This window comes from Nuphar pumila, chromosome 3, assembly GCF_984573655.1.
Source record: "Nuphar pumila chromosome 3, dmNupPumi1.hap1.1, whole genome shotgun sequence".
Classification (NCBI taxonomy): domain Eukaryota; kingdom Viridiplantae; phylum Streptophyta; class Magnoliopsida; order Nymphaeales; family Nymphaeaceae; genus Nuphar; species Nuphar pumila.
The window spans coordinates 25,156,220-25,177,547 of record NC_143251.1 but is presented as its reverse complement, the minus strand read 5'-3'; positions in this window follow the sequence as shown (position 1 = coordinate 25,177,547).

Genomic DNA, 21,328 nt, shown 5'->3' with positions numbered 1-21,328 from the left:
GTGGGTCCCACTTGTACTGAGCTACAGTAAAGAGGGGCCGGGTTTGTGGTTGTAAACGCTGGGTGAAATTGCTAATCTCACCCAGCGTTTGACAGGATCCGTTGTCGATCTGAAGTATTACAAGAAAAATCTGTTTTTGATGACGAAGTTCCCCACTCAAGCGGGTAATCTTTGGGTTGGGTCACTGACACCCAAGGCCTTATAGAGTCCACCAGTTAAAAGCATCCGCACACCTTGTGAAAGTTGAACCTAGGACCAAGGGGTCGGCAACTTCTCCCCTCTCGGATTGGAGGGGAGGTTTTTCCACTTAAATCTGTGACAGTAGTTTTTTTACTCCCTCTCGGATTGGAGGGGAGGTTTTTTCACTTAAATCTGTGTGTCCTTGTTATGTTTGGTTTGATCGCCCTGTGTTTTGTTTTCTTCGGTTGTTTCTTGCTTGCGGTTTTCGTAACATTTTCATCTTGTTAGAAAATTTCACTTTTTTAAATGCAGCTGACTAGACTTCTGTGTTGATCCAACATTGAAAAATACAATTGTTTTTTGTTTCTTCTTAATTCCTTTTTTATTACCTCGCTGTCAATGTCATGGAAGTTGCATAGCTTTTTTTATATACATAATATAAACCAAAGTAAAATGTGACTTTTTTTTTCTTTCCCTAAAACGGAAAAGTAAAATCTTTTGCAATGGTTATTCATTTTATTTGAACTTGTAGGTCATGTTTGTTTTGGTGGTGCAAATTTTGATTGGAAATTAACCATTTTCTTATAGTCATTGGAAATTAAGTTAATTTTGACTGGAAATCGAATAATTTTTATAGTCACTAGAAATTAAGCATTACTATCAAAACTTTGACATTTCTTCCACGCTTGGTGCAGCCAACACTAATAAGCATACACTTTTGTCACGGCTGTTGATTTTGTGCTAAGAGAGAGTTTCTCATAATCAGTTCTAGAAGCATATAAGTTACTGTCCATAACCGTTTTGTTACTTTTGTTAAATTCAATGTTGAACAAGTTTTCATTAAAGAAAAAAAAAAAAAGTTGATCAAAGTGACATATAAAGGCTGAAAATTTTGTTTATGTTTGAAGTATGCATAAAGTTGAGGGTATTCCACTACTTGACTTGAACCGAGATGCTGTAGCCTGCTTCCTAAGAACATTGTGTCTACCAGTTTGAGCATATAGGCTTATCGTTTGGTTTAGTGAAAGAACACTTTATACAAATTTTTTTTATGGCAAGGAAACCCTCACCAGTTATAGGATTTGAAGTTGCAATGTCCCAACACAAAGTGACTTGCACTAACAAGCTCCTACCAAACAATCGGAGCTCACAGTTGGTGCCAGATCTGAATTGATTTTGACTAAACCTTGTTATGCAACCCACTTTTAGTATGAACCACATGAAGGACCATTGATGTTATGTTTGTGGCATTTATTTTTGTGGAAGTCATAAAATCTTGTACAATCCACATGGGGTCAGCTTTGTGAGCCTTATTTAATTTTGATATTATCATAGACCTTCATTTTCGAGAGATTCGAGCATTCAATATCTGATCTTGGTTAATACCTTGTTTTTTATTCTCTTGAGCTCAAAACCGACAATTTTACTAACAAGGCCGGCAGCAATTTTAAAGTAGATGGCCACTCCTTGAAAGTTACTTGCATGCACAGTGACATTAACAAGAAGTTTTTGCACCCTACATATCATCTTATTGGAACAACATTGCTTTGCCAGCAGAAGCATGAGGGAATCTCACATTGGTAATTTATTAATGTACTTAAAAAGTTCTATGGATGGAATAAAAAGTTTTAGAAATATAATTCCAAATACCTCTTACAGTTGTGATGTAGGGTGGATCCAGAGGAAGTGGTCCAAAGAATTCTGATCCAACTTGCCAAGATGATTTCAGATCCAAACTGGAATCTCGTATGTACTCGAACCGTAGTAGAGAGGGTGCTATATATTGTGTGCAGGTCCTCTCGGCCAGCAAAAGGACAAAGAAAGCAAACATATAGTCCTTCAGCACCTTAGTGTAGATCTAAGATTCAAATGGGTCCTTGCACTACAGCTATCCAGATCTGTTATCCAATTTTGGTTATAAATAATTTAGAGAGTAGGACTTTAATTCATTGGATTTTAATAAACCCTAGTTTTGTTTCTTTGCTTTCATTATTTGCTTGTTCATTGAATCTCGAAATTTCAGTTAAATTATTCATAGTTCCTTACAGTAGATATATGTTTTGGTGTCGATTATTGTGGGGTTCATGAGTGTGTGTGTGTGTGTGTTTAACTATATGCTACTTTGGGTTTAGTCTAACAAATGTATTGCATAATTAAGTTATCACAATTGTTAAACTTTGTGTCTATGTGTGTGTGTGTGTGTGTGTGTGTGTGTGTGTGTGTTTAACTATATGCTACTTTGGGTTTAGTCTAACAAATGTATTGCTTGGCTAACCAAACATGAGAATTTTAGAGTACTAGCTAATATAAACTTACGTACACTGCCTTTACAAAAGAAAACTCAAATCATGCCAACAAGAGCTCCACTCATCTAATAGGGGTGACTTGTGAATGTCACCAAGTTGAATGGATCGATGTCACGAGTTTGAAACCCATATCAGAGTTGCCTTGCTGCAAGGCTAAATCTGGTTTGTACTTCCAGACGGGAAGGGCAAACTTCAAGAGCTTTACCAATAGGTGTCCCATCAATGTGTGGTCAGTGATAGGGTTTTTCCCTATCCTAGCCATTATATATATACATGTACTAAATGAGTTTTTCAAGCTTCTTTATTTTATTTTTAAATTTTGATCATAAAGATGTGATTTATGAACTTGATTTTATAGGGTTCAGCTCTTGAAGCGTTTGATACTGATACATGAGTGGATTTTATAAGGTTAAAAACATCAACGATTCAAAATCTTTGTAAAAATTTTAGGCTCTAAATGTCATTCTTTATGGGAAACACATGATCCAGGCATGGATTCTTAGTAAATATGTCATGCCTAACACATTTATGGGGTCAAAACCACAAAAAAATAATGTAAAAGCCGAAAAACCCGTTTATTATGTTTCATTTACTAGTATGTATTACCTATATATATAGTGGTAGCTGCCTACCATGAGCAAACAGGTGTTTTTTTGGTTTTTTGTTGCAAATATGACTATAAATGTATTTGGTATTGTCGATTTACTAGGAAAATGACACTTGAATCATATTTTTTAGATAAAAAACATGACTTTAGCCTTGAATGTTTATGCAAATCTTAGACCGTCAATTTTTAAACCTTATTGCATGTTGGAATGGAGCAATTATCCAAGAATCATTTCCTATGAAAACAAGCATGTAGAACGCATCTGTATGGTCAGATTTAAAGAAAACATGAAAAAAACCTTCACAAGACCAATAGTAGTAGAAAGCTACTTCTCTCTCTCTCTCTACATATATATATATATATATATATATATATATATATATATATATATATATATATATATATATATATATGTGTGTGTGTGTGTGTGTGTGTGTGTGTGTGTGAGAGAGAGAGAGAGAGAGAGAGAGAGAGAGAGAGAGAGATCTACATGGTTTGTTTAGTAAGAAACTTGTTTTGAATCATGTGATTATGATAAGTAATTAGGTTTTTAAAGGGGTGTAAAAATCAATGGCCCACAATGTGCCAAAATTTCATAACTCAAAAGATAACATTTTTACATCAGAAAATCATGATTCAAGGCTTGATCCTTAGCAAACAAACCATGTTGAACACATTCATGTGGTTAGATTAAGTCGATACAATTTCACCTAGGATTTCTATCTCATTAGTTCCATACCTTCATTAGTAGCTAATATTTATCCATATTTCATGGTAATAGTCTATCATTTATTGGCTAAAGCACATATGAAATTCATGTTCATTTTCAGAATATAGATGATCCATCTTCTAGATACTCATTCCAAATACAATTAGGAACCATATCAAGGCAAACCCCGCACGTAACATCATGGCACGATATGTGCACCCGTACTGCAACTCTGACCCAGTGTTATGTTTTAGTGAGCTCCAAACTAATCCCATTGGTTAAATGGTTGGACTTGAGGGATGTTTTCCAAATCTGGATCTGATGAAGATCCAAATCTGACTAGGTTATCAAGCAAGGAAATATTATATTCCATAGACTATGGGATTATGACCATCGCAGCACCACGGAATGTGGACCGCATTGAGCGTCATCCTAACCTAGGAACTAATCAGTCCCTTTAGGGATCCAAAATAAGATTTTGCACCCTGGCCCAATCCAAAGTTTGAATTGCAAGGTCTAGTTAGATCGAATCCGGTTGGTTTATACCTACATTCCACCCAAATCCGTTAAATGCCGGTCATGGATGTTGAAGGTTTAACTCTTCAGACCCAAATCTTTTGTGTAGCGGGTCCACCGTCGATCTTTACGGATGGGCCTATCACTACCATACATGAAGTCATGAAACGTCGCACGGGAGCTATATGAGCAACGCACCCACGTGATCACACTGCTGGTTCATCATTGAGTGCATCTGCCCTTGTCCCCCTCCACTGAGGAAGCCGTTAGCAACTGCCAGCGCGTTTGTTGGGTTGTAAGGCCGCCCTCACGGACGCAGGCGTGCGCACCAAATCTCTCCGTAAACGTGGCTCCATCTCCAAAGTCTCGTTCCACCCTACCCCGGTAGAGTGGGGTCCAGTGTGGATAAAAACCTGTGCAAAGCCGTAAGAATACGTGTACCAACTACTTCTCAAGCCGTCCTAGCTGATAGAAGACACGTGTCTTCATCAGGTGGGATGCGGATGGGTGAAATCACGTGTCGGCTGGTAAATGCTTGGTCGGCACAAGGGGGCCCCACCCCGTCCCTTTCACGTCCTTCGTGAAAATCCACTAGGGATGTCAACGGATCAGATTTTATTTTTATTCTATATCTAACCGAATTTAACTATGTTAATCGGATTTGGTAAGCCAATGGGATGCAGATATCATTATGATATTTTGATCTGGAATCCAACCCATATCCGAATGCAATTATATATAAAAAAAATCAGATTTGGTATGAGCTTTTCACCACCCGAACTCGAATTCATTGAGATCTCGTATTGGCTGCATCCGACCCCAACCCGGGCTGTTAACATCCTTAAAAACTGGAAAAGATGATATATTTTTAAAACAAAATTAGAATTTGTGTGAGGAAAATAAAAAATAAACAAAATAGCTTCTTTGTTATTTCAAAATATTGCTGATAAAATCTTATTAAAAACCGTGATATTTTCAGAATAACATAATGTTTTGAGCGTTTTTCTCAAAATCAAGCAGCCAATGTTATGCAGCCACGCTTCAGGGCCAATATCACCTCCAAATTTTGCCGACTTATTTTTTCCCTTAAATAAGCAAGCTTACCCACTTCTTTCTCCACATATTTCACATATGGCAGCATGACATAGGCAGCTTGACGATGGTACAGTGACATTTTCCCCAAAACACCCTTTCTTTATGCTACTTTACTGCAACTCCATGGGGTTTGGATTTGTAGCGATGTTTGCTTGACCATTTGGGGTCTCTAACGTCCACTCCCTATTGGTATTTACTAATTGAAAAATGATAAAACCTCAATTGGATTTCACATTTTATATATATATATATATATATATATATATATATATATATATATATATATATATATAGAGAGAGAGAGAGAGAGAGTAATCAAAGGAAAGTCCAAAACCTACAACCTATGCAAAGATCACTGTCTAACCAAAAGAAGGTTTAAAATCTACAATCAATAATGATCAGACATGTAACACCTCAAATTTTATATACCGAAAATTGTAGATTTTTTTTTGAAATACTTTTAAATTATTTTATAAAACTTCAGCGAATAAATCAAACAGGATAAAACTTGGTGGATTACATTTTCGCTTACAATCATAACCATACATACATCAAGTTTAAAATAAATTAACAAATACAAATGAATAAAAGTTCAACTACATAATAGAGTTCATTTAACAATTCACATTAAATAATGAGAGTTTTTGAGCAGTTAAAATTGCTCTCATTCCAAAACACTCGAAGGTTTAGGAAAAGTATGGCTCGGTCCCCATCACAACCTCTCATCATCGCATATGAGCTCACTCACTTTCTGAAAATATTAAAATTCATAAAGTCAGTCAAAACTTGTCTCAATAGAAAGAACTATACAGAACACATAAATTGAAACTAGTAAGCAAGAATTACTATAAACTTGTATGCATTTAACAAAAATGAATACAACAAAATTTAATATGCATTCTTAATATCTCACGTAAGCATACATTTAGGAAATTAACTACAACCAATCACTCATACAGACATAAATAATAAAAAATATATGAACAATTAAAAATACATGTAATTACCAATGCAAAAGTCGTTCTTATGCATGAGTTGATTCTTATTTTTAATTAAGCTTTCTTTCTTAGATATTGCATGTCATGCCTATCTAATGCACATACATTTAGATTTTACTTCTTAACCCTATGGGTACAAACACAGGCTTATACCTCAATCATGACTATAGCGCAGATAATATTTTAATATATTGGTAGCTTTGACTTGGTCAGACACCTTTCACCAGTACCGGATGAGGGATGACAAGATCGAGAGAAGCTCTCAAGTCCACCATCCTGATGCATCAGACTTTCACTCCTGAGTTTTTTTCTCTACGTTGCAACCTATTGCAAAGAGTTTTTCCTATCTTTGTGGTTGGAGAGAAGTAACATTTTGTACCCTCTCCTTGCAAGCCCTTGCTTTAGTGTTATATGTTTCACTTATCTAAGTTAATGTCTTACATGCAACATCGTATATGAATCCATAAAAGAGGATTTGGCCACTACAGGGCCAATGAATGCATTTTTAAAATCTTACATTCGAAATCATGTTATTGTCAATCATATGCGCATATGCATAAACAACATGATGAAATATGCTCGCCTACATGGCCTTTCGCTACTTAAGAGACCAAGGTGTCCGTATTGCAAATTAATAGCATATTTGAATATACAGTTTATGTTGCATTCTACTTTATATGACTGTCATGATGTTCATGTTGATAATGATGATGATGTGAATGTAATGGATGCATGCAACCCAAATTTTGTAATCTGAAAATCATGATTTTTTTTAACTTCGAAATTATTTTATAAAATTGTAGCGAAAAAATCAAACGGGAACAAAACCTGGCACGCTACACTTTCGCTTAACATTCATTTGAAGCCCCAAACATAGAGATATAATTCTCTGCAGAAAATTAACTTTTGGCAGTGTATATACAAGCTAAAATTCATTCATAAATGTATGCATATCAACATGTAAGTTACACAAGCGTTCAGAGGTTGGTTCTTAAACCGGTTCCAAACTTGCGAAAACTCAACTCTGTCCAACAATTACAGAAGCTATAAAAAAAATTTCAATTGATGGTCAGAGCTGATTTTTTCATAATTTGTAGAAAATTTTGTCAATTTTTCGATACCACAAATCGTTTGTAAAAAATCATATATACGAGAGAGTTATGAACATTTTGGTGAATATATGTACTTTTCTGTTCTGACTATCACAGAACAGTGCTCAGTCCACGAACAAAGCTCAAAATTTTATAGTAGCTGTAAAATTTTGTTTGCTTTTCAATGTAATAAACCGTTCATTAAAGCTCCTCTAGGCGAGGGAGATATGAGTGATTTATCGGTTGGGTGTCAGACCGAAAATACATATTAACAGGTATATGTATTCAGGTGTGGCCAAAATAGGCATAATCTACTAAGGACAAGTCACATTTTCACAGCTGTTAGGTTGGAAAATGGACTCATCTTTCCGAATCCTATTTTCTCAAAAATAGTTTTGGTAAAATTACAATAAGTTAACTAAACTCATAAATTTTTTTATGGAATAAAATTGAAAAAATCATGCTATAATTACAAAGTATTCACATGTACAATCACTACAAATTCTAAATTAAATTTGCATAAAAATAATTAAATATAACATATTTTTTCTAAAAATTACAGAATTTATTTCTAAGAAACTTAATAGCATATAATACATATTTTTATATGCAAGACATAACAAAAAAACAACCAAACTTTTACAATACATTCACGTAAACCTATTCTACTATTTTAAATTGGAATTTAAAAGAAAATAATTAAATAATAAGTACATTTTTCAAAATTTACATATTTTCTTTCTGAGAAACTGATAGCATGCATATTTGATTTCTTTTTTATTTTTAGTCCAAAATTTTGGCTATCTTATGGGATGAATCAATTTATTTTAGGGAAAATCAAAGTCTATCCATTATTTCAACATCCAATATAACTTTTATTGTAAATTAATTTTTTATTTCTTTTCGAAAAACTTATTTGAAGTCCTCGTACCCGATTTTTGGAAAAATCAATTTTTAGTGGGGTTTTCTTTCAAAAACCCCTTTTTATCACATATTTCGACAACCCTAAGCCAAACCCATGTGTGGGAGGCATGGTTTAGGGTCTGTCCATACAAAAATTTAGAGGAATTCATGCCTACGAATTTTGATTTACGTATAGAGTATAGGACCCCCTACCTTTTTGGCAAAATTCACTCCTACGTGCACTAAAATGAGTTCCAAGTACGAATGGGTCATGCAACGACCTCATCATGATCTTCTCCCGCTCTGCACACGTACTTAAGTGTGCTCCTTGTTGGGCAAATGAAGCACATGTATAGAAAAAGAAGAAAAAAAGAAGGAAACACAAGAGAGCAAGAAAAAAAAAAGAGAAAAATGGAAGCAATTTCAAAAAAAGCAAATAGGGGGGCGTGAGCCCCTCCTTTATTTTTATAGGGTTTGGGGAAGGGTCAATGGATGAAGAAAATCCCAGCCCTTGATCTAAATCTAGGGCTAGTTTCCAAATCTCAATCCTTTTTTCTTATTTTCTTTCTCTCTTTTTTTTCATTTAGTTAGCTTAAGGTATAGTATTCATTTCATATGTATCATATAGTATATATTTTATATAATTAATATAAGGTGGCCCACATGGGTTGGTCGACCCCCATGGGGTTGACCCCTCTTTCCGAAAACCAAAATTGTCAACTTGCTTGCCAAGCAAGTGAGATGACTAGTTTATATATATATATATATATATATATATATATATATATATATATATATATATATATATATATATATATTTCTTTTCATTTCTTTCTTTCATTATCCCTTGTGTTACTATTTTCTTTTTATTCTTTGGTCCAGCCATCTCCCAATTTGAAATGGATGTGTCTCTCTAAGGAGGTTCTCTCTTGTAAAGAGAAAAGAAAAGTATTGACTTTACAAGCATGTGTTGTGTTTTATTAAGTTTGAAGTTTAACTTTGTTTTAAAACTCTATTTTTAATTTATCTTTTTAAAGGTTAAAATGGAGTGCCACATAGGATGGGATGACCCACCTATGGACTCCTAAAAGTTTATAAAAATTTGATTTATTTGCAAGTTTCATTCCATTAAATAAATTCCAAATTAATTCATATTAAATTCAAATTCAATTCTTTAGAATTTCAAATATGAAATTAAATGAAATGGCATTAGATCAAATTTTAATTAGGCTTAATTTCAATTACATGTCACCTATTAAAATTTAAATATATATATATATATATATATTGATTATTTATTTTAAATATTTCTTGTGAGGTTAATTCGAATTCTTCAAAAATAATTTCTGAAGAAATAAAATTCAATAGGGTCGAGGAGACCCTTGGGGGTATAGGAGTGTTTTCTTGTACTTAGAAAAATTTTTGAAGTCCTACATACCCTAGATCATAATGCATAGCTCAATATAAAATTTTTGATTTATTATTCAATAAGGAAATTATGAACATTTAAGAAAATTCTTCGAAAAGTTACAAGTATTACTAGACAACTTTCCTTCTTCAATGTTTGAGTATTTTATCATTAAAACCTTATATAATTATTTATTTAGTAAGAAATATGGTTCACATAAAGTTTTTATAATATTTAGACATGCTTTTCCAAACATGAAAAATCGGTATCTTACAAGGCATCAATTTTTAGCGCTTTGAAAAATGCATCTAAATATTGAAAATTCATAATCCAAAACATGTTGCTTTCTAAATAAATAATAAAAGTCTAGTAGATATAATAGATACAGTTCATTCGACGATCATTAAATAAGGAATGCCATATGATCATCATTGTTTATAGATTTTGAACCTTTGGTTGGTCAATTCTTTTATATAGGATTAAATTACAAATCATTTAACAAACTTGATTTTTTTATTTTTGTAAAATTTACCTTATAGTGTGATCTGCATCCTTTTTCTTTTGTTAGGAATCAACTTTTGAATCACCCAAACCCGACCTATATATAGGTTTTTCTAGTGATAAAAAAATAATAATAGTTGAAAAATATCATTTTTTACTCATAAAATATTTTTTACCAAAAAAACGTAATCCAATGACCAATTCCTACTAAATTGACATCTACAGATTCGATTGGGTCAAATTAATTTGGTTCATGAGATTCTAACTAGATTGTAGATATAATCAACTGTATTATATATAGAGAAAGAAAGAAAGAGAAACTAGAATATGTAAACTGAATAAATATGTAAACATTTTTTAACTAATAGAAGTCGTCCGATCTCAGATCGGACAGTTTTTGTGCAATTTCTTCTTTCCCCTTTCCCCTCCCACCACATGCCATCACTTTCCCGCTGCTGGTTGTTCCTTCCCGGCCTCTCCGGCCTCCTCTCCCTCTGTCCCAACCTCCTCTCCCACTACCTCTTGCCTCCTGCACCTCTGACCCATTTGATTTGTCCTCTCCTTCCCCTTCCTCTTTCCAGCACCATTGGATCCCTCCTTCCATCATTGCCAGATCCACTACAGATCCCACATGAAACGACAACGGTGAAAGGAAACAACCATCGCCCCTTCCACTATCATCCCCTTTCCCACCTCCCCGTCGGTCACCGCCACAGTCGAAGGCCGACCGATGGAGGTGGTAGCTTCAGCGGCACCTCCACCACTTCTCTTGCTCTACCACTACAATTCGGGCCCGACCTGAATTTGTGGATGAGCTCATGGTTGGAGGAGGCTGTACAGAGGAAGGGGCGGCATAGGAGGTGGTGGGAGGAGAAAGGAGAAAGAAAGGAAGGAAAAAGAGAGATTACACAGGAATCGTCAATTTGGAGATCGAATGGTTCTTGTTGATTCAATATATATATATATATATATATATATATATATATATATATATATATATATATATATATATATTCTGTATAGTTAGAATAAAAGAGAAAAAAAAACCTATTATCAATTAAATGAGTAGCATATAGCTATATGGAAGAGCACCAGAATCCAGGTTATTGATCAGCAGTGTAAGTGGAAATTTTAGGCCTACTCGTTATTTTAGGTTCAATCCTTAGATATTTTTTTTCTAGTAACCTTCCTTTTCATTGTAAGGAATTGAACAAAGATTTTGGTGTTTTAGCGAGGTCCGGTTGCATAAAGAAGTCAATCGGTTGGATTTGACTTTTCTGATAGACATCTCTATCCATGAAAAGGCAAATATGCAGACCCAGCCGGCCCATCATGGTCCAGCCATCTTTGAATAGCAACATTTGTTGTTCATAGCCTCCCAGGTGTAGGGTTGACGAGATTAATATCTTAATGATGTGCAACAACTGAGGAACTGCAGGTAGACATCAGCTCACTATCACTATAATGAGCAAAGAATAACCCTTTAATGTGCTTTGGCAACAAGTTCAGTCAAGGGTTGGGATGAAATATACGGATGCCCACTTTCACTTTCACCTCAACCCAATTGAAACTTGTTCAGGCTCTTAATTTGTTACTCATAACATCTGATTCAATCTTTAAAATTCAGTTCATTCAATCCTACCAATTTTCAAAATTATGGACAACTTTTCATCGCATGGATCATATTTGATTCCTTTTCATCTGAACCAAGTGGATCTTTGTGATCAATAGGATCATCATTTGCGTAAAAAAAAAATAACTCACAAATGCAACTTCAACAGGCCATAACTTTTGTCATCCAATATTGAAGTTTGAACAAGAGTTATCTCCATATCTCAGAAGAGTTCAAGAATGATTCAAAAAGCAAAATAAATGTAGTTAATGCGCTCTATACAGATATGGTCTGGTTCATGTAGTTCTTATCGGTACGGGGTATGATTTTTCTTATAGTGAACCCGATTAAGCCAGAGTTCGGACCCGATACCATACCTGAAAATTGGGTCCAAGTCTGATTTCACCTGGGTCCGAACCAAACCCGACCCGTTGACACCCCTAGTCGAGACATTTTCAAATGTCTACTATGAATGATTAATTGAATTAGTTGGGAATACATCATAGTATCTAATTCTCCTTAAATGTTTGGATTCGTTGAAAATGACTTTTAGATGAAAGTTTAGATATAGCATTTTCCCCAAAATATTGCCGACAAGAGATGCAAATATGGGATGACTTAAGGTTAAGGGATATTCATTGCGACAGCATAAATGGAAGGTTGGGTTCACTATCTCGTGATTCATATGGCTTTAACTTATTTATGGGTATTTTTGTTTGTCACATTCATGAGATCCATTCTGAATTGATTGCGTGGGAAACATGTTTTGAAACTTATTCTGAATCCTCCAAAGGTGTGATTGTGGAATCTTTCAGGTGGGGCATTTGTGCATGCTGCCAATAAGATTTTGGACAGTCAAAGCTATTTGACGCAGATGGATGATGTGGTTGATGCTCTTTTTTAGTTTTGAGCAGGAGTAAAATCTGGAAGGACAAAACCTCGTTTTCCCTTGTTAATTGCTGGTGGTCTTTAAATTTATTCATGTAACCACTTGCGGGTCTGCCTAATCCCAGCTAACAACAACTACAACTACGCCTTCATCCCAAAACAATTGGGGTCGGTGATATGAACCAAAAAATTAAAATCATTTTGGGTCTTTCACATGAATCCTTCTCCTCCAATCATTTCTATCCAATGCTATGTCCTCGGTGAGGTTCAAAGCATTCATATCCTTTCCTATCATCTCCATCCATGTCTTCCTAGGCCTACCCCAACCTCTTTTAACTACTATCTTTTCCCATTTCTTCATCCTTTTAACTGGAGCATCATTAGGCCTTCGCCGAATATGTCCAAACCACCGTAAACGATTATCTCTCATCTTATTTTCAATGAGTGCAACGCCTACCTTCTTACGTATATATCTCTTCGTTTCGAATCTTATCTTTTATTGTATTTTCACATATTCATATATCTAAGCATACGCATCTCAGCTACACTCATTTTTTGAATATGATGTCCATTGGCAGCTCAACATTCCGTACCATATAGTAAAGTGGGCCTAATATATAAACGGGAATGCAAAATATGGGCAATTTTCAAATTTTATCGCGATATATGTGCACGTTGCTAGTGGCATACATACTGAGATGCTGCTCGATCTAGCTTCTGATTCGAGTTCGGGATTTGGAAAAATGATTCCTATAAAATCAAGCATACATTTGTATGGTTATAATTAAGGAAAACATGAAAAAAAAAAGACTTCGACAGTAGGCTAAAAAAGTAGTAAGCAGCTACCACCTTATATATATATATATATATATATATATATAAACGATAAAAAAAAGAAAAATAACGGTCATCAAATTAAATGAGTGCATCCATCTTAGAGAGCACTTGAATCCAAGTTATTAATAGGCAGTGTCCATGCTTGAAAAGTAAGCGAACATTTGGACCTACCTCGGGGTCCCCCCATCACACACTCTTTTCCACTTCTTGTAGGATCATCAGGCGATATTTTAACTGTTTCTTCTGGTAATCTTTGATCTAGCTAGGTGGATTTAAGAGTGATCTGGACCAATGGGATCATCATTCGGGTCCATTATAAGGAGAGCAAAACACATGCAACTTCTACATGTCACAGCTTTGTCATCAGATATCAGAACTGGACAATTCTTGAGCTGTTGAAAAGCTTATGTCAAGGCTACAGCTAAAAAACATCATAGATTGTTTGCCACTATTTTCGAGCACATCGGAGCTCATTTATTGTGTCAAACAGGCAAGTCAAAGTTTTACATTATATATATATATATATATATATATATATATATATATATATATATATATATATATATATATATATATATATAGAGAGAGAGAGAGAGAGAGAGAGAGAGAGAGGCAACAAGAATTTGAGGATGATCCAGAAAGCAAACTGGATGTAGTCAACGAGCTCTACACAGATATAGGCTCATGTAATTTGAATGTGTAACTTACCTTATGGGTAAGAATTCTACTCTATACTGCCAGGATCCCACCCTAATCAAGAAAGAAAAATATAACCTAATAAAAAAACCGGGCACCCACTGGTATAAATACGGGTTCTATGTATCAAAACGAACATAGTGAGAGTTTTGAAGGTTAGCAAGAGCAAAGGGAGTGTCAATGCCCTACTTTCAATTTTCCCCAAATTGCGTTTGTGAATTCTCTTTTGATTTTTCTAACTCTTTTATGATCCAGATCGAGAGGATTAGAGGAAGAGATTTTTTACTCCTAGTTTCGGATCAACCTTCCTTTTCATTACCGTAAAAGAAGTCAAACGGCCGGGCCGGTCTTTAAGATATATTTTCAAGAAGTTGACAAGAACATTTCTATCTATGAAAAGGCAAATATGCTGACCCAGCCGGCCCAACATGGTCCAGCCATCCTCGAATAGCAACATTTGTTGTTCATAGCCTGCCAGGTATAGGGCTGGCATCCTAATGATGTGCAATAACTGATTATGAACTGGAGATAGGCATCAGCTCACTATCACTATAATGAGAGCCATGAATAGCCCTTTAATATGCTTTGGCAATAGGAGGCTTAGTGAATCCAGACAAAGGGTTGGGATGAAATATATGGATTGGAATTTGTTCAGACTCTTAATTTGTTACTCATAACATCTAATTCAATCTTTGGGATTACCAACAGGGGCTCTGTTTGTGTGGCAGGAGCAGTTAGTGCACGTCACCTTGTGTTGGGGACGTTGCAAGTTCGAATCCCTATAGTATAGTTGTATATAACCGGTAGGGGTCTGCCTAACCCCAGCTTTCACTACAATAACAACTATGCCTTCATCCCAAAACAATTGCGGTCGGCGATATGAACCAAAAAAGAAAATCATTATGGGTCTTCCACATGAATCCTTCTCCTCTAATCATTTCTATCCAATGCCATGTCCTGGGTGAGGTTCAAAGCATTCATAACCCCAGCTTTCACTGTAAAAAAAAAAACAATCTTTGGGATTCAGTTCTCGTCCTTCCAATCAAATTTCAAAATTGTGGACAACTTTTCATCATATGCCCATACTTGATGCCTTCTCCTCAAGCAAAACAAATTTATGAGATTCGTAATTATGGAAGCAAATATGTTGGCATTCATTGCTGCTATGCTACCAAGTACCAAGTGTCCACACAAATTGCCATCTCACAGTCTTGCACTTCCTATATGTGGTTCGCTTGAGTCTTGATATATACTAATGCCCCCAAGATGATGATTTGGTCAAAATGTAAACCTTAGAAGACATTTCCATCTTTTTGAAAAATGACTATTATGACCATGTGCATGAGTTGATTGAATTAGTTGGGAATACATTATATTTCAAGATATGATTGAGACCTTAGAGCTGTCAATTGAACATATTTGTTAGACTGGAAATGGACCCATGTGCTTGGATTTGGTAAGGTTTTTTAGATTATAAATGCAATAAGATTCCAAAAAGTATACAAATCTGACCCCCACGTCTATTGGTGCAAATAAGTCTCTAAAAGAAGATTTTACAAGTTTGAGATCAAGCAGGCACGTTGTTGAGGCCTTGAGGTCGTTCTCTTTGGAACTTCAATTGGGCTTTTTCAGAAATTCGAAAGATGCAAACTAAGCTTCGTGCAAGACCATGTTTGGGAGCCTTGCATTGAGATGGAAACACCATTTTTTGAGCATTGACAAAATGTTGTGTGTTGAGGAAGGAGTTGCCAAAAATATTCTCATGTGAATGCTATTGAAATGTAGTTTAGGACTGCTTACCCCATTCTCAGTGCAGCGTTTTGGCAATAATATTGCTCCCAAACAGCAGAGTGTATGAGAGCACTGGGGGAAGCCACAACACACCTCTAATTCAAGGCTCCCAGTCAGATCCTAATTAGTTTCCATGATATAAGTAGGCATTGCCTTCAAGAGCTTTTCTATTCCATAATATCATCATGACCTCTCTCTCTCTCTCTCTCTCTCTCTATATATATATATATATATATATATATATATATATATATATATATATATATATATATATATATATATATATATATATATATATATATATATATATATATATGGTAACTAGAATATGGAAACCAGCAAAATATGTAAATTAGTATGAACCAAGATTTTCATAGGATTTTTTGTAAATCTAACCCTCCATATGCATTCAGCGTGGTCCATTTGCTTGGAAACAAATATTGGATCATCATAATCGGATCAAGAAATGTGATTTTGTATGCTTGAATATTTATTAAAATTTTGAGCTGTTGATTTTCAAGCCTCAAAAGATCTTTATTATACATCATAATCTGATTATCTAAGAGTATGTTTCTATAAAAACAAGCATCTAGATTGCATCTGTATGGTGAAATTTTAAAAAAATAAAACAACTTATAAAAATCTCAGTGCATACCAGTTTATATATAGACCATATTTGTGTGTGTGTGCATGAGCGTGCACACAGGCCTAACATGTGTATGTGTGTTTATAAAATTTTCTAACAATCTCTTTTTATAAGATTTAGATACCAAGTTGAAATCAAATGATATAGTTGATGGTTTGGTCACACTATCATAGCTTAGGGGTCTTAGGTTTGAATCCCTAAGGGGTTATATATCTCCTAACTTGCCTATCAAGAAAAAATTACCAGGCTTTCCAAAACTAATTAAACCGCTTTAAAAATAATAATCCAGTAAAGAGTCTTTTAAGGTGAGTTTAGATTTGGACCTAGATATGTCCAAACATGTTATATCCGATGAGGCCTGAACCCAATCCACTTTCTTCCCAGATCTATCTTTCCCTACCACTTGCGTACCAGATCTATCTTCCTCCTCCCTTCCATCAACTGATTTAATTGTTGGATCTTAGTGGTGATATTGAGAAAAGATCAACCATTTATGTTATGGATTCTCACAGAGAAGAGAAAAAAGACACCAACAGAGGGCTCCATGTGGTTGGTATGGGCTGTCAGTGCAGTGGTGGGACGTTGCAGGTTCGAAACCCCACGGTATGTTGAATAATAACTGGTGGTGGTGGGTCTGCCTAACCTTTCAAAAAAAACATATGGAAGAAGAAAAAAACTTAGTTGGCACATAATGAAAAATTACAAAATAAGACAGGTCTATGCTGCGGAGGTCTGCTCCCGCATCCCCAAGAGAGGTTTATGGTGGGATTTAGGCTCCTACTTCAACCACAAACCTCATTAGAAAACGCTCATTGTGCAATCTTCAAATGGTTAAATTTGGTTGGATGTAGGTGGATCCGGCCCTGTAAGAATGGTTATCAGCTGGATATGGATATAAATAACATCCCATCCATGTTTTTGGGACTGAAAACCCAAAATTCTGGCTTTTTGCATAGGAGAAATTGATTTAATTCAATTTATGCTGGATTTTAATCAGCCCCATGAATCTGGCACAGGTCCTGGATACAGAAGATGGTCTTTTCACCATCAAACCCATGGTCAACAACAGGGTTAGGTTTGGATATTTGTGAAGACCTAAAAGATCCCGTTGCTAAACTTGGTAGATTTTGAAATTCATGAATTGCAGATTTTTGCACTTCATGAAGTTCATGTTGAATCTGATTTTCTTGTTTTTTTTAATTGTAATGTTGAATTTGATTTCCAAATGGAATAATTGAAAGTGTTATCATTTATTAGCTAAGATATAATTACATGGCATTAAGTACTGCCACACTTTTTTTTGAAAGGCAAGCTGGGGTTAGGCAGACACTTTCCAGAACAACAGCCGCCCCTTGTGGTAGAGGGATTCCATTCTGGACGTTCAGCTTGACACAGGACCCCGCTTACCACATGGGATACTACCTTAGTGGTAAGTACTGCCACACTTGAATTATAAACAAGGGTAAGATTGAGTTTTTGAGAAAAAACAAGCGACTCTCTCTCTCTCTCTCTCTCTCTCTCTATATATATATATATATATATATATATATATATATATATATAGGGGAAATATTTGCTATTAATGAAAGTGATGAACTAATGAGCTAGAAATCATAGGTGCAAGTTGAATCGACTAAATCCAACCACATAGACGCATTAAAAATGGTTTGTTTGGTAAGGATCAAGCTTTGGATCGTGCTTTTCTAATGTAAAAATATCATATTTTGAGTTATGAAATTTTGACACATAGTAGGCAGTTCAATTTTTACTCCTTTAGAAACCAAATTACTTGTCGTAATCACATGATTCAAAATAAGTTTTTTTCTAAACAAACCATATAGATCACATCGGTAACATTTGATCTACAAAAAAATAAAATTTTTTAAAAAAAATAGTGATTTCTAGTTCTTTACCTTCATTATTAGTAGCCAATATTTACTCTCTCTCTCTCGAGAGAGAGAGTTGTAGTTGTTTCCTGTCTCTCTTTTATCTTTTTTTCTTTTTCCTTTATCTGTTTCTCTTTTTCCTTCTTTTTGAGGCTCCTTGGCATGTCTTGGGCATGTTGGGTTATCGGGTAGGTTTAATGTTGGTTGAACCTATTTTCCGTAATGTTGATGGTTATAGTTCGGCTCTTTCTCTCTCTCTATCTCTCTCTCTATATATATATATATGTGTGTGTGTCTGCATAAAATAAAAAAATGTAAATGTAAGACAAGATGGTTTTTAAATTTAGATGACACCGACCCACCTATGTGTATATAGAAAAATTACTTGTTCATAAAAGTTATCATGTACCGTCCAAAGTTTAAAAAAGCATATTGTCAATGTTTTTGCTTAATCCAAATTGGAGATGTGCGAAAATTCGTGCATTAAGCACCCCATCTCTAAGATGTCGCAAATATTTTTAGTTCTCCCACACACCTGACAGGCCCTGTCTCTAAGATGGACGGCGATCAGGTGGTTAATGCACAAATATTTGTGCAATCATATTGCACCAATAAAGATGGTTTAGAAAATACTTTACACGTAAGAAAGAGAATTATATTTTTACTTACATCAACTCTGTCCTTCCTGGCGGTATCTGCTAGGTAACATTCCTAATAATCGTTACAAATCCAGAGATTGAGGAATGATGTGGCAAGCTACTCAGCCCAATGAATGAATGCCACGCATTCCTCCACCACACAAGATGGAGTGGCAATCTCACGTTCTAGTGTCGTGAGACGTGAAGCACAGATCGTCCACTAGAACTTGTTTTTTTTTCATTGGACGGTTCCAATCTCAAGGAAGGGTTGGAGAGAGAGCTAAGGAAGAATGTCTTCCTTAATGAGCCCAGCACCTGCAATTACGGGTGTCAACGAGTCGGGTTTGGTTTGGACTCAGGTGGAATCAGATTCGGACCAGTTTTTTTTATTATGGTATCGGGTCCAGACCCATTTTAATCGGGTTTAGACTCAGTTCTAATCAGGTCCACTATAAAAAAATAATCATACCAGACCTAATAAAAACTACATAAACCAAACTTGGACTATACCTGGTAATTTTTTTTTTTTTTATCATTTTTACATTAAAAATTTGTAGGTCTTAATGAGAACTCGGGTCGAGTTTGGTTCTGAAATAAAATTTTACAAACTATACCCGGATCCATATATTTATAACCAGACATTTGAGTCCCAACCTGAGTCTTAATTAGGTCTTCTTATTTATCACTATACCTGAACCCTATAGGGTTTGGTTCCGTTCGGGTCTAGGTAAACCAAGCCCGTTGACACCCCTACATGCAATGGTGCAATAGCGTAGAGAAAGCATCTTTTCAATGTTGCGTGCTGGCAAAGCAGACTGTGATGCATAAAGAGAAGGCCCCCCTTCAAGATCGTGCCAAGTCATCCCTTGCCTTTGCATCACAACCGTCGGCTTTCACAATCGAGCCCGGTGAGTTGTTGCCACATGTAGTGGGTTAGGTGATGGTTAGATGGGCTTGGTCGGTGGGTTATGCAGGACATATCACATATGAAAGGTAAGGCCTCTTTTTCACAACACGCTTTGGGCTCCAAAAAATGACTTTTTTGGCTGTTGGTGCCATGTGACCACGTCACTTTTTTTTTTTTACCTCAAAAAGAGTAATGATAAAAAAAATGATGATGGAATCACCCCCATGAAAAGGTGAACTTTGTCTTCCTTTGGCACGAGAGTTTCGGTGTGGAAGAGAACTTAGTGAAGAGCTACCTGTCCCATCGTTAAATCATGAACATTAATTACACCAGATTCCATCAGAACCCTAAAGTCAAGCATGCTTATGCCACAGCAGGGGTAGGGTATATCACCATCTAAATGGTCAGATCAAACATTTGGTGGCTAGATCCCTGCAAACAATAGGGTATATCACCATAATTCATACAGATGTTGAGCTGGGCCAGATCTGAAAATTCACCCGTGGATACTGCAGAAATGCTACACTGAATCCTTCATAAAATGGGTCCTTGTAGGTCGGATACAGGACCCAATGGGCCCAAATGACAATCGCACAGTGACCCGAGAAAGAGAAAATAAACAGTGAAGATCAGGTGCAATATCATTGCACACTTTTAGTGAGCTGTTGTGCTGTTGTAATGATAGAGGGTGATCAGGTGCATGCAGTACACTAAAAGTGTGCAATTACATTGCACCTAATCATTTCCTGATTTTAGTCAAATAAAAGTCAACGACAGCCAAGTTTTGTCCAGTTCTAAGTCAAGCTCTCCTTTTTTTTTCTTGGGTTTTTTTGCAAATTAGTCCCTGCCTTATAGATGATTTATAAAAATAATCCCCGTTTTATTTCATTTTACAAATAGATCCTTATCTTGTCTTTTTTTTTTTAAGGAAAGAAAATATTCATTTATTCTTAATAGCTTCAGTTTACAATTAAGCTGATTAGAAATTGCCCATCAAAACAGAAAATCAGATCAAGTGCATCTTTGAAAATGGACGGGGGGAGTCTACGCGTTACATCATAGTCTTTAGAAGGGCCCAGTACCAAATGGTAAATATCTACGAGCACCTTGTGC